This window comes from Euprymna scolopes, chromosome 42 (assembly GCF_053919585.1).
Source record: "Euprymna scolopes isolate OS-2025 chromosome 42, ASM5391958v1, whole genome shotgun sequence".
Taxonomy (NCBI): Eukaryota; Metazoa; Mollusca; class Cephalopoda; order Sepiida; family Sepiolidae; genus Euprymna; species Euprymna scolopes.
The window spans coordinates 36,311,939-36,325,837 of NC_136523.1; the positions used below are offsets into that span (position 1 = coordinate 36,311,939).

Consider the following 13,899-nt stretch of genomic DNA (forward strand, 5'->3'; position numbering starts at 1 on the left):
CTGTAGTATTGGATACACGGGTGGGCTCGCGAACAATCTGAGTGAGGTCATAAGCAATGGCAAAATCATGAGAAAACCTCCCTTCATCATCTGTCTTATTTGAGTGGGTCAGCCATTCCACGTTATGAACGTTATGAACGTTGAAGTCACCACAGATGTGAATGTTAGCCGAGGGATGTGTAGACAGGATGTGGTCTATTTTCTCAGATATACTTTTAAAGATAGTAACTCCGCTGTTATGGGCCGATAGAGGGCAAACATAAATGCAGTGGTTTAAGCAAGTGCAACCCAGAAGCACATATAAGGTAAATTAGGATCTTCTCTAGAGATATCCCTTCCACACGGGAAGCCATCTTTAATGTAGGCACATATTCCATGTCCATAGCGATCTTGGGGGTCAGATTTAGATGTTAAGTTAGAGTATCCGTTAATTATGAACTCATCTAGGGAAGTGGTCGGCCCTATTCCAGTTTCGCTTAGAGAGAATATGTCCGGTTTCGTCTTGTGTAATTGTGTTTCAACCTCTGGAAGGTTGGAACGTAGACTCCCTGATGTTGGAGAAGGGGTCTACGTTGGAAGATGGGGTTCTAGGTTTATTCGAGTTTTTTTTTCTGGAGATGTTTCATGTTGAGGTTTTGGGATTTGTGGAACAGGTCGGCATACTTGGTTAGAGCAGGATAGAGAGGGAAAGTAAGAGAGAAAAGAACAGGAATTTTTTATGTAGTACATGATAAGGTAAAGCCGTAACGATTACCCACTAGTATGGCATTAAGAGGCCCCACCAGAAACTACTGCATGGTCCAGAATCCATTCACCAAATGGCAATACAGCAGTCCCAGTACTTTGCACCTGCTGATAGGACAGCCTCCTTAGTGGTTAATCCAAGGTTCCGGTCCCTATCAGGCGGATAACGTCAGCCCAGACGAAACGTTTATCTCCAGCACCCTTACTTGTGACGTGGCCACAAGGATAGACATAGAGACAGAAAATTTTCCGATATCTTAGACTACTGTTCACCAAGTACTACCGACCTTTAGAGCAGCTTTTTCTTCACCCTTTGTCAGAAAAATCACTCATTTGAATGAGGACTGAGGGATAAAAAAAGGAGAAGGGAGAGTTACTGGAGCTGCCGATAACACATCCACTGCATTATCTACTCTCCATTAAAAAAAGGGAATAGGTACAAGGGACTTATTAATATCTACTTAGTATAAATCCGGTGCTCAATTATCAATTCAGGACGCTGTTTGAAGATAATCTCCCCTCCCATATTAATGTGGGGGATGTTTTTGACGTTATCTCTCTCGAGTTTGAATCATTCGAGCTTCACCTTATAATTAAAATCCAATAATGAACTTTTATCAATTTGTGAAGACGGCTTAATTTTGTATTAATTTACATTTGAGTTTAGATAATAGTTCAAGGTTTCAATTTGGAAGGTTCTCGTTTTCACGGGTGACTTTTTTGTTCTTTTCGTTTTACATGTAAACAGACAATATTGGTTAATAGCATATTTGACAAAAAAAGATTTCAGAACAAAAAAGAAAAAAGCATTTAAATTTTCTGCAAATAAGTAGTTTTCCGGATATCAAGCAATATCATTTCTTGTGCTATCACTGGTGGCCATGTTGGTACGCACGAGCGTGCAAACATAGCATGCGAGAAACCATGTGCCAACGCACGTACCAAGATGGCGACCAGCGATAACATAAGAAATGACATTGCTTAATATCCGGAAAGCTACTTATTTAGGGAAAATTTAAATGTGATATTCGTTTTCAGCATACCCGAAAACCTTAAATGGTAGTCATTTTAAAGAAAAATCTTAAGGTAGAAACAAGGTAAAACTTTACAAAATGCATCACAATGAAATTCTTTATCGAAGCGCCTAATTATTATTATTATTATTATTATTATTATTATTATTATTATTATTATTATTATTATTACTATTATTACTATTATTATTATAATTATTATTTGGATATCATCAGTTAAAATACAACGGGTTTGTTATTCGAAAAAATTGTCTTGACAATGAGTTAAAAATAAATTCACGCTTCATGATAAATTTTATTTAATTGTTAGGTGAAAGTACAGAATAGTTAACAAAACACCCTTCCTTCTCGATGTTAAGAATGGGTTTCTAAATAATAACGTTATTATTTCAGCATGGTAGCATAAGTGCAAGTGTACTTTTTATTTGTTATATACTTTTTTGTTTTTGTTTTTTTACCACTAAAAAACACAATTCTGTTATAAACACAATGAAAACAGAAACGCATGTACTTAGTACATTTTGCTGTTTTAAACGCTTTTAGTACATGTGTACTAAAAGCGTTTAAAACAGCAAAATAGTATTGTTTAGAAATCAAATTTGAAAAACTTGAAAATGAAAAATGAAACCGATTGTTTTGCTTTCGTTTTGAAAACAGAAAAAATATTTTTTTTATTATTCTTTAGTCGGCTGAGCGCATAGCGATGCGTTTTCCTCAAACGGGTTTGAATTTCTATAAAAAATAACATTTTAAAGAAATTTCCGCACAGTTAATAATTATAAAAAATTTACATATTATACATGAAAATAATTCTGAAACGATTATCTATATCAAAATGGATGATATATGCCGATTTATCTCATCAATTTTGAAATATTCTTCGTGAACTTTGCTCGGTCGTAACTTTGCTTCCTGTGGTCGTAAAAATATAAATCAAAGTCCAGTAAAGATGTAAAATTTCAGCCATATCCAATCAAATTCAACCCCGCGAATATGTATCCAAACGTAACGTATGAAATGTAAACATTGAAGAAACAGTTTCCCTTTTTACTGTCGTCATTTTTTACTGTTTTTTTTTAAACTTGGAGCATAAAAACATTGAACGCATAAAAGAAAAATAAACTTACATCATTGGAATGCCTATTCTATTTTCTTTTCATCAATTTAATTCTTTTAAAAATTGGCCCACAAATAAAAAAGATATGACTTGTTGAAGGACATTAGGTATGCAATATTGCCGATGTCCGCAAAAAAAGCATACGCTTGTAATGCTAATGTACGTATGTATGTATTTATGTATGCATCTATGCATATGTGCGTATATGTGTGTACGCATATATGTACATATGTATTCATATACGAGTATGTATGTACGCATGTATATATCTATGTATATATGCATGTAGGTATGTGTATATGTATGTATATATGAATCTATATATGCATGTACGTATGTGGGTATGTATGTATATATGTATGTACGCATGTATAGATATATGTATGTACGTATGTGTGAGCTCGCGCGAGGGAAAATGTCTGGCTCAAAAGACTAAGATTCAAAGATTGCTTGAGGTCCAACTTAAAAAAATGATAGATAGATAGATAAGAGAACATGGGAGAGACTTGCTTTGGATCACGGAGAGTGGAGAAGGCCCTTGCAGGGAGGTGTGGGCAAGTTTGAGGCGGATCGAACCCATTATGAGCGGCTGAAGCGCGATATCCGGAAAGAGAGGGTGAAAGAAGCCGTTGCTGGGCGGGGGCACCAAATTGGTCTGGAGTGTGAGGTGTGCAGAAGATTATGTCTGAGCAGGGCTGGGCTGATGAGCCACCAGACTACTCATCAGCGCAGTGGGCTACAAAGCAGTCTTGTGTTGCCAGAGCTAACCTGTGTCAACTGCGGACAGACGTACAAAACAGCAGGTGGTTTGAAGCGGCATTTGATTATACATAGAAGAGAACATCAAGAACGTGCTGCTAGTGGCGCACATGTCTGCACAATGTGTGCCAAGGAATGCCAGAGTTTGGCCGGGCTTAAAAGCTACTTTCGTGCGGCTCATTACTGATCTGTCTCCATATTTCAATTTATTTTAATGCTATATCAAGTAATGGCAATATTCGAGAACGAATTTGCTGCCATCGTGTAATTGTACGTATGTACGTTTCTATATAAACTACTTGTCGTCTAATTTGATCGGTATGAGATAAGTCGAAGTTATTCCAGGTTTCATCAGATAAAAACAAAACGAACGCAAATAAAAGCGTTTTTACAGATTTGTTGTGTAGAAACGAGATGATTCGCTCCGGTTTGATTACTTTTTTGCCTTCAAAACTTTTCTGTCTCCGATCGGAGGAAGAGGAAAGCAAAATGCGCCATCTTGTGTCTTATCTTTAACGTGTCAAGTTGTCTATCAAATGAAAACAAGAAAATAAATACAAAAAACAACAAAAAAACAATAAGGAAATTGTATCACCGATGCACATCCATAGAAAATACGTTAGAGCGTTATATCGTGAAATACGTTATCGCGTTACTATTTTTTTAAATTTTTTTTTTTAGGCCGTCCCCGTTTTTTCCTCCCGTGATTAATTTTGGGATTTTTTCCCGATATTCCTACTTGTAGTAATTCGGCTCTCTCTCTCTCTCTCTCTCTCTCTCTCTCTCTCTCTCTCTCTCTCTCTCTCTCTCTCTCTCTCTCTCTCTCTCGTATTTATTTTTAAAGGATATTTTGGTTAATATGACGGTTAATTGTTAACGTCATAACCCTAGTCGGATTGAGCTGGCTTCCTACTAAACAAGTACACAACGTCGCTAACCATTGCAACCCATATTACTTTTCTGAATTTTTTAGATAAGGATTGGTTATATTATTATTTAATTGGAATTCATTGAGATGAGTTTTATTTATTAATTGTTATTTATTGTGGACTATTATCCTCATCATTTCTTAGTTGTTTCACGACGTTTCGGCCAACTATTCGTCTGGCCTTCGTCAGGTGGTAACCGCGACGGATAGGAACTCTGAATCTCCTGACTGCATTCATTGCAATCACTGCCTTCCATAGTTGTTGTCGTCTCACTACTTTTTGGCCAAGTAAGCCTCTGGCCAGCTTTGGGTAGGATTGAAACCGCTATCTTCAGACCATTCTCACATGGAACCGTAGGATTGGTTATTTGTATCATTTGGATTCATCGGACTACTTTTCTAATCTTGAGTGTCATTTTCACAACATTTCGATTGATGTAACCTCCGACCTTCATCAAGAATGTCTTGTCGAACTCGGGAATGTTTCTGTCGAACTCGAGAATTTGAACGGAATTTCGAACGGACCCCTTTATTTACTTGATAGTGGTAGCAAGTTCTCGTTCCGTGACGGGTTAAAGGTCCTAAGTAATTCGCAATTGTATTTTTCGGTCGCCCACACAGAATTGAGTCTTCGAGTTCGACAGAAACATTCCCGAGTTCGAAAGAATACACTTGAAGAAGTTCGGAGGTTACATCGATCGACACGTTGTGAAAATGACACTCAATATGAGAATAGTAGTCCAAAAAAATCCAAATATAATGCACTGCAACCCACTTTTGCTGACCCTGGTCTAAGATACGCTGTTTATTTATAGACATAAAAAAATTGACTATACCGTATCTAAAAAAGATATTAACTTTTCCAAGACTACGAATCCAAGTGACTAGGAATCAGCAATTCGTATGCATCACTGAAACATGTAGCCCAGCACATGTTTACGTTTGGGGTGACATTACTTTTTCGAAGATTGAAGTGGCTCATAATCAACTCATAAAACCTTGTATCAAAGAAGGTATTACAATTTCAAAAACGTCAACCCCTTTCTTGAGTGATTTCTCTTTCTTTAGCTAAATATTTCTCCCATTGCAGACCTTTAATCTGCAGACACTGCAACTATGCACCTCACTAAACATGCAGTATTGCCCATGTTTACACATGTCTGTGAAAAGAAATAGATCCACGATAATATTTATGAACTAGCAGACCCCGTGGAAATTTCCCGGTAGTATAATTTTTTTTTTAAACACACATCAGTAACACTGGGCGACACCATTTTTGTTTTGTTTTGTTTTTGTTTTATTTAATGAAATGTTTATTAGCCATTGGGAACATATAAGGGATTTCAGGAGGATAACGGTCGAAGTGAATTACCATTTTTTTTTTTTTTTTTACATTTTCACCCCAAAACAAGGCACATTGCCACTTTGGTGTAGGGGGCTACTATCAAGGGAAACATCTACTGGGGTACTATGTAGGGATTTGGGCAGCGAGATGTTGGTTCACGTTGCACTTGAACTTATGCATGTCAGTACAGTTGGGGAAGCAGTGACCCGGAATGGAATTCCAAAGTCTAGCAGTTCTGTGGAAGAAGCTACCGGAGTAGAAAGATCTTTTACATCTAGGGATCTCTACAGTGTGGGGGTGGGATTTTGCAGCTTGTCGGGTCTGCGAGGGTGTTTACGTCGTGGGGGCACAAGTGCTTGTAGTTCATCAGAGCATTCACCATTATAATACTTGTAGAACAGGCAGAGGGATGCAACGTTTCGACGATGGGACAGAGGCTGAAGCTTAGATGCCAGTTTAGGGCCTATCAGATTTGCGACTCTCTTTTGAACCCTGTCAAGGAGCGAGAGACTAGTAGCCGATGCACCAGCCCAAATATGACAGCAATACTCCATACATGGGCGAATAGTGGCCTTGTAGAGGTACAGGATACTTTCGGGTGTTAGAAGTTTTCTAGCACGGTAGAGAGAGCCCACCTTCCTCGCAGCGGCCCTGGCAATGCTCTCGATCCATATTAATATATGCATGTTTATAGCTGAAGAAAAAATAACATGTTAGTTTAAACGTAATACACGAAAAGTGTATTCAATTCAAGATGTTAGCCGTGTCGAATCGCTTACAAGTGATGTAATTCTTCTCTCAAAATCAAGAGAAACTAGCGGGACCTGTGGAATTTCCACAGTGAACTCTTTCATATGTAATATATTGATGTTGGTATTCTGTGAATGTTCAGTGTAAATCGAGACACTCTAATATTACTGTAGCTGTTTTGTCGTTGAACACTCAGCGGATACCAGCGATCAGGCTGATTTTAGTGTTGTGGGAAGTTAGGGTTAGGGTTATGTTGCGAAAGTATTTATCTAAGCTAGCAGAAACGCCAGACGTAGCCCGGTAGTAAAGTACGCTTAAATATGATATTTTAATTCATGCAGATTGTGTATATAGTTTTATAGAGCCAATTTTCTATCATTCTTATATATTATAAAGTTGTGATTTCAAAAATAGAAAATATATATATCCACATGACTTGGGTGCATCAGTTTGAAACCAAAATCAAAATTTATGAAGGTAATAAACACACACACACACACACACACACACACATATATATATATATATATATATATATATATATATATATATATATATATACGTACGACAAAATCGCGTTGACACACCGGTTCTCATCAGATGACTGAAGTTAAGCAACGTTGAACCTGGCTAGTACCAGATGGGTGACCATTTGGGAATTTTGGGTGCTGTACATGCTTTCCGCTTATCTCAGCGTGTCGACTTAGGAGAGGTGTGGTTGAAGATTACGCAACTCTTGCCACACAAAATTTCACATGTAGGAACCCGTACAGTGGGTATCCATAGTCTGCCAAGACTGAAGAAAGCCATTATATATATATATATATATATATATATATATATATATATATATATATATATATATATATATATATATTTACACAGTGATCACCAGTTATCAAGGCCCGGAAGCCACTCAGGGATAAGGGTTATTGCAAGTACATTACGTTAGTGAGGAGATTTGCTGAAGTGTTTACTTAAGGGGGCGGTTCATTAGGAATTTGTTAACATTGGACTTGAAGACATCCAAGTTGTAGTCCGGAGGGAAGCAGGCAAACGGAACAGAGTTCCACAGGCGTGCAGTTCTAAGAAAGAAGCTTTGTTCATGGAATCTACGTTTTGATTTAGGCACAGATATAGAGTGGGGGAAATTTTTCACAGTGGATTCAGCTAGACGGGTGTTTTTCGTGAAAGATTGGCGAGGGGGGACCAGAGATTGGAGTTCAGACGAACATCTGCCATGGAAATAACGATAAAACAAGGACAGGCTCGCAACGTCTCTTCTGTGAGAGAGAGGTTACAGGGTAGAGAAAAGGGCATCCCCCACTAAGCCACGAAGTCTATTTTGTACTCTGTCAGGCAGGATAGGCTGTTTTTAGCAGCTCCTGCCCAGATATGGCAACAGTATTCCATCCTTGGACGTACTTGACTTTTATATAGATAGAGAATTGCATCAGTAGTGAGATATCTTCTGGAGCGGTAGAAGGATCCCACCATCTTTCCAGCGACCTTGGCAACAGACTTGATGTACGTGTTCCATTTCAGATCAGGAGTAAAGGTCAAACCCAGAAGCTTGTCAAAACACGGGGCCTCACCCAGGCGAGAGCCATCCATCACAATTGATGCCAGCTGGGGATCAGAGCGTTGATGATGTAAGGATAGGAGTTTGGTTTTGGATGCATTAAAGGTAACATATAATATATATATATATATATATATATATATATATATATATATATATATAGAGAGAGAGAGAGAGAGAGAGAGAGAGAGAGAGAGAGAGAGAGAGAGAGATAACTACTTAACTTACTCACATAAAATTAATATACGAAAGTATAGATTTATGCGTATTTACTTCAAAAGTCCTCAATACGTAGGTAGAGCTAGTTAGTAATTTGTAAAATGTATATGGCGATTAAGCTACACTGAATATTCGCGATTTTTGAAATTCATTGAATTACAATTTAATTTATTTGCTCTATCTTGCATATCGAGCAATTCTTGTTTAGATGGGATAACTTATAGAATATTACTGCCAGTAATATTTTGTAAACCTACAATCTCACGTTTCCATAACAACTGATTGTTAAATAAAAACTATTCTGAAGTGTATATATATATATATATATATATATATATATATATATATATATATATATATATATATATATATATATATATATATATATAGAGAGAGAGAGAGAGAGAGAGAGAGAGAGAGAGAGAGATGTTTTTATTTGTTTTTGTTAGCGATACTTTTTCAACGAATTCAATTATTTATACGAAAGTGCATTTTTACCTAAATGCGAGTTGGGAATAATTTTCCCTTTGACCAATTTGGTACCCCCTAAATGGGAGCGGCGTATATATATATATTATTTTTAAAATATAATTATCTACTGACACGTTTTCGTCGTCTACGACTCATCAGAGTGGCTGAATATATATATATATATATATATATATATATATATATATATATATATATATATATGTGTGTGTGTGTGTGTGTGTGTGTGTGAGAGAGAGAGAGAGAGAGAGAGAGAGAGAGAGAGAGAGAGAGAGTTACTGCTCTATAAAAGTTACATCGTCTGCGCGTGTGTGAGAGAGAGAGTTTCCTATGGATTCGGAAGCAGTGAGTACGATTTTTTTTTTTAAATTTCGAACGAAGATTGTCTGGGAGTTTCTTACGCTAAATCCAGTTCTTTCGGGAGGGGGGTAGTATTAAAAAATGTGAGTTTTAATTAGAATTTGGGTGAAGAGGGGTTTGTTTTACTATACACATGGATTCGAAAAAGTTGTCAAAAAAAACAAATATATAACAAATAAATGTTACCAAAGGCAAGACAATTTACTGTCCTACCATACTGGATATTATTTTAGTGTCTTTATTCAATGTAACATGTTTATTCGGCTCGAAAAACAAAGTGTTTATCGATGTATTAGAAAAAGACAAATGGCGGCGGACTCTGTTGAAGACCTTACGTTTTGGGAAAATGAGTTAAAACTAAAAAAATATACAAAATAGTCAGAACCTCACCGATTATATGTTGCCGTGAAATAGGTTGACATATATTCTGTAGGTTTCCAATATTATTTTATATAATTTTTTAATTTTAACTAATTTTTTCAAACTTAACGTAATCAACAGAGCCCGCCGCTATTTGTATTTTTCAAATACACCGATAAACCTTGTATGTTTTTCGAACCGAATAAACATGTTACATTAAACAAAAAACACTTAAAAATTATCCAGTTAGGTAGAAAAGTAACTTATCTGGCAGATTTGCCGTTTAGTTGTACAAATATCCTCGAACTATGTAATCACTAAAAGGGACTCTTAAAGGTCGACACCGGTATCGAGCAGAAAGCTAAAATATAATTACGTAATTATTGAAAACGTAATCACGTGATTAAAATTGAATTTAAATTAACCATTTTGTTTAACAAATTAAAACAAAAATAATGCAAGATGAAGTTTTAAAAAAACATTGAGCAATAAAAATGAAATTTTGGGTAATCATGTATTTTTGGTGCCGTTCTGAAATAATAACGTTATCATTTTGAAAGCCATTCTTAACATGAGGAGGGGGAGGGTGTTTTGAAACTAATCTGTGCTTCCACCTTTAAATTAAAAAAAAAAAAAGACATCGTGAAACTTGAATTTAAACTGGAAAAAAAAAACTATAAAAATAGTGCGGTACCGTTTGCCATCATATGCATCCGGGAACAATATCTACTGTAAAATTAAACCAAAAATAATGCGCTTATGCATTTTTGATACCGCGCTATTTTTAAATAGTTTTTTCAGGTTAAATTAAAGCTTCACGGTAGTTTATTTTTTAGTATTTAATACTCCTTGGGCGTTGAGTTCCATGGTGGCCAGCGTATTTATTTAATAGCTGTTTTCTTACAAAGGCTAGCGCATGCGCAGATAAATTTTTATTTATTTATTTATTTACTTTTTTCACAAGCGAGAAATTAGTAATGCGCGTGCGTGGAAAACAAAAAAATTATGACTTTTTTCCCCTTTTTTAAGTAATTTCATGTAAAAAAAAAAAAACGGCTTTCGGAATAAGCACCCCATTTGGGGGGGGGATATTTTCTCCAAATTTAATTGTGATTTTCTTATTCAGCATACTCGAAAACCTAGAAAAGTCATTTTAAAGAAAAGTATCGAGGTGGACCTAATGTAAAAATTTACCAAAAAGTTAACCGCGCATATAAATAGTGTTTGTAAATTCAAAATGTTTGTAAGTAAATAAATAAATGAATAATGTTATCAGCGCATGCGCTAGCCTTTGTAAGAAAGCGGCTATTAAATAAATATTCTGACCGCCATGAGACTCAACGCTTAAGGAGTGGCTCTTTTTTCTTTTCTCTTTTTTTTTTAATTGTAAGGTGGAAGCACAGAATAGTTACAAAACACCCCACTCATGTTAAGAATGGCTTTCAAAATAACACTATTATTTCAGCACAGTACCAAAAATACATAATTACCCAATTTTTTTATATTTTTATTGTTCAATGTTATTGATTTTAAATTATAAAATAAAACATTTAATCATTTTAAAACTCCATATTGCATTATCTGTTAAACAATGTGGTTAATTGAAATTAGATTTTAATCACGTGATCACATTTTCAAAAATTACGTGATTATATTTTACTCATTTAAAATTTGCGAAACACGTAAACTAACTCCTGCTCGATACCGGTGTCGACCTTAAAGAGTCCTATTTAGTGATTGCATGGTTCGAGGATATTTGTACAACTAAACGGAAAATCTGCTAAAAACAAATATACAACATGTTTTTTTGACAACTTTTTCGAATCTACAGTAATACAAACCCGAAGGGGCGGGGGATACATTTGTTGACAAAAAGGTATTTGTAAATTTGTAGTTTATGTACTTTTGGTACCATGCTATTTTTTAATTCATTTTTTTTTTTTTTTTTTTATTCAATTTTCACCCCAAACAAGGCACAGTGCCACTTTGAAGCAGGGGGCTACTATTAGGGAATTAATTAGCGGGGTCATTATGAAGGGAGAAGAGTAGAAAGATGTTTGTTAACATTACACTTGAACTTCTGCATATCATTGCAGTTGGGAAAGCAGAATCCCGGAAGGGAGTTCCAAAGACCCGCAGTTCTGGGGAAGAAACTATTGGAGTAAAAGGCTTTCTTGCACCTAGGGATCTCCACTGTAAAGGGATGAGACTTAGTAGCTTGTCGGGTTTGTCGGGGGTAGTTACGTCGGGGAGGTACAAGTGTTTGCAGTTCGTCAGAGCATTCACCATTAAAGTATTTGTAGAACAGGCAGAGGGATGCAACATCTCGTCGATGGGACAGAGGTTGAAGCCCAGATGACAGTTCAGGACCTATCAGGTTTGCGACTCTTTTTTGAACCCTGTCCAGGAGCGAGAGACAAGCAGCAGATGCACCAGCCCAGATGTGACAACAGTACTCCATACATGGGCGAATGGTTGCCTTATAGAGGTATAGGATACTGGCAGGCGTAAGTAGTTTTCTAGCACGGTAGAGGGAGCCAACCTTCCTTGCAGCAGCCTTGGCAATGCTCTCAATGTATCTATTCCAGTTCATATTCCCTGTAAACGTTAGGCCGAGGAGTTTAAAAGAAGTACTTTCAGGCAATGTGTTCTTGGCCATTGCTATTGGTGGTAGAGAAGGTTTCTTGTAGTTATTGAAGGAAACAAGCTTAGTCTTAGCAGCATTGAATGAGACAACATTATATAATCAATTCTTAATGCTGCAATATTTTAAGTTATAAATTTATTATATTTTTTTATTAAAATATCTTGTCATTTTTTTTTTTTTCAGTTTTAACAACTAGTCCTTTACTTTTTTCCATGTTTAAGCTAAACCATATTACTTTCTGTACACAAAATATAAATACGCTCTTACATTTCGGATTTTCCTTTTAATTGAGCACTCTGCTGGATTTCTTTTTCCAAAAAAACTAATCATATATATATATATATATATATATATATATATATATATATTATTATTATTATTATTATTATTATTATTATTATTATTATTATTATTATTATTATGCTGTTGGTAGAATAACAACAACACAATGTGTCATTCCAAAGAGTGCTCAATGCATGAAACAGAGCAATATATTGATTGTTGGGAGCTATTGGCTACACATTAGCAAACGTGTTTCAATGGATGGTTTTTGGCCTGATGAGGTGATTTTCCCTGCTAGGGGGTCATTGAAACACGTTTGCTAATGTGTAGCCAATAGCTCTCCAACAATCAATATATATATATATATATATATATATATATATATAGTCAGCCTCGGCAGAAGCGTCTTAAACTCTTTCCATTTCTTAATCCTACGCACAATTTATCTTTCTTTCAATAAAAATATTTTGAACTCACTCTTTTTTCCTTGTACCCATTTGTGAATTATTTTATAGAATTCTGCCTTTTGGATGACATTGAAATATCTTCCAGTAACGTGATTCCTTTGGATTTTTACTTCTGGATACCAGACTTTTACCAACTTTTTTTTTTTTTGGATTTTACCGTTATTGGATATTCTACTCTTCAGTCGACCATCCATTCACGTGAAATCATTTGTATTTTTTCCCTATACATTCTGCTTCACTATTTTTTAACTTTTACAAAGTAAGCTCTATGGTTTACTTGTAGTATCATTAAATACTTTGCAAGCAAAATCCGATTCCGCATTTTGCTAATCCCTACCCTCTGATGAGAAGGAAAGTATTTCTTTCGAAACTCCGGGGGTTAAGAAGAATCCACTTAATTTGTGCTTCCTTTTTGAAAGTTAAATATGTTTTTAACTCTTCTTAAAGTGTTTTTAACATGTTTCATTAATTCTTTGTTCTGATATATATATATATATATATATATATATATATATATATATATATATATATATATATATATATATAGTGGAAATGGTAATTAATAAAAACTGAAGAAAGTGTTCAATACTGTTGTAGAGCAAATATGCGTTTTATTTTTTATTACCGTATCTTTCTGTTAAGTTACATTATTGTTTCAGCTACCCGGCCGTTTTTTTTTTTTTTTTTTTTTGCCGTCTGTAGCTTCCTGAGACTTTTACAGGTGTCTGTATGGTAATAAAAAATAAAACGTATATATATATATAAGCCGTAGACGACGAAACACGTGTCAGTGGATAGTTATATTTTTAAAAACAA

The 13,899-nt window shown here is 35.4% G+C and overlaps 1 pseudogene; it reads left to right on the forward strand.

The window, feature by feature from the left end:
• Positions 1-7,237: 7,237 nt before the first annotated feature.
• Positions 7,238-7,354, forward strand: LOC145267244 (5S ribosomal RNA; annotated as a pseudogene).
• The last annotated feature ends 6,545 nt before the right edge of the window (positions 7,355-13,899 follow it).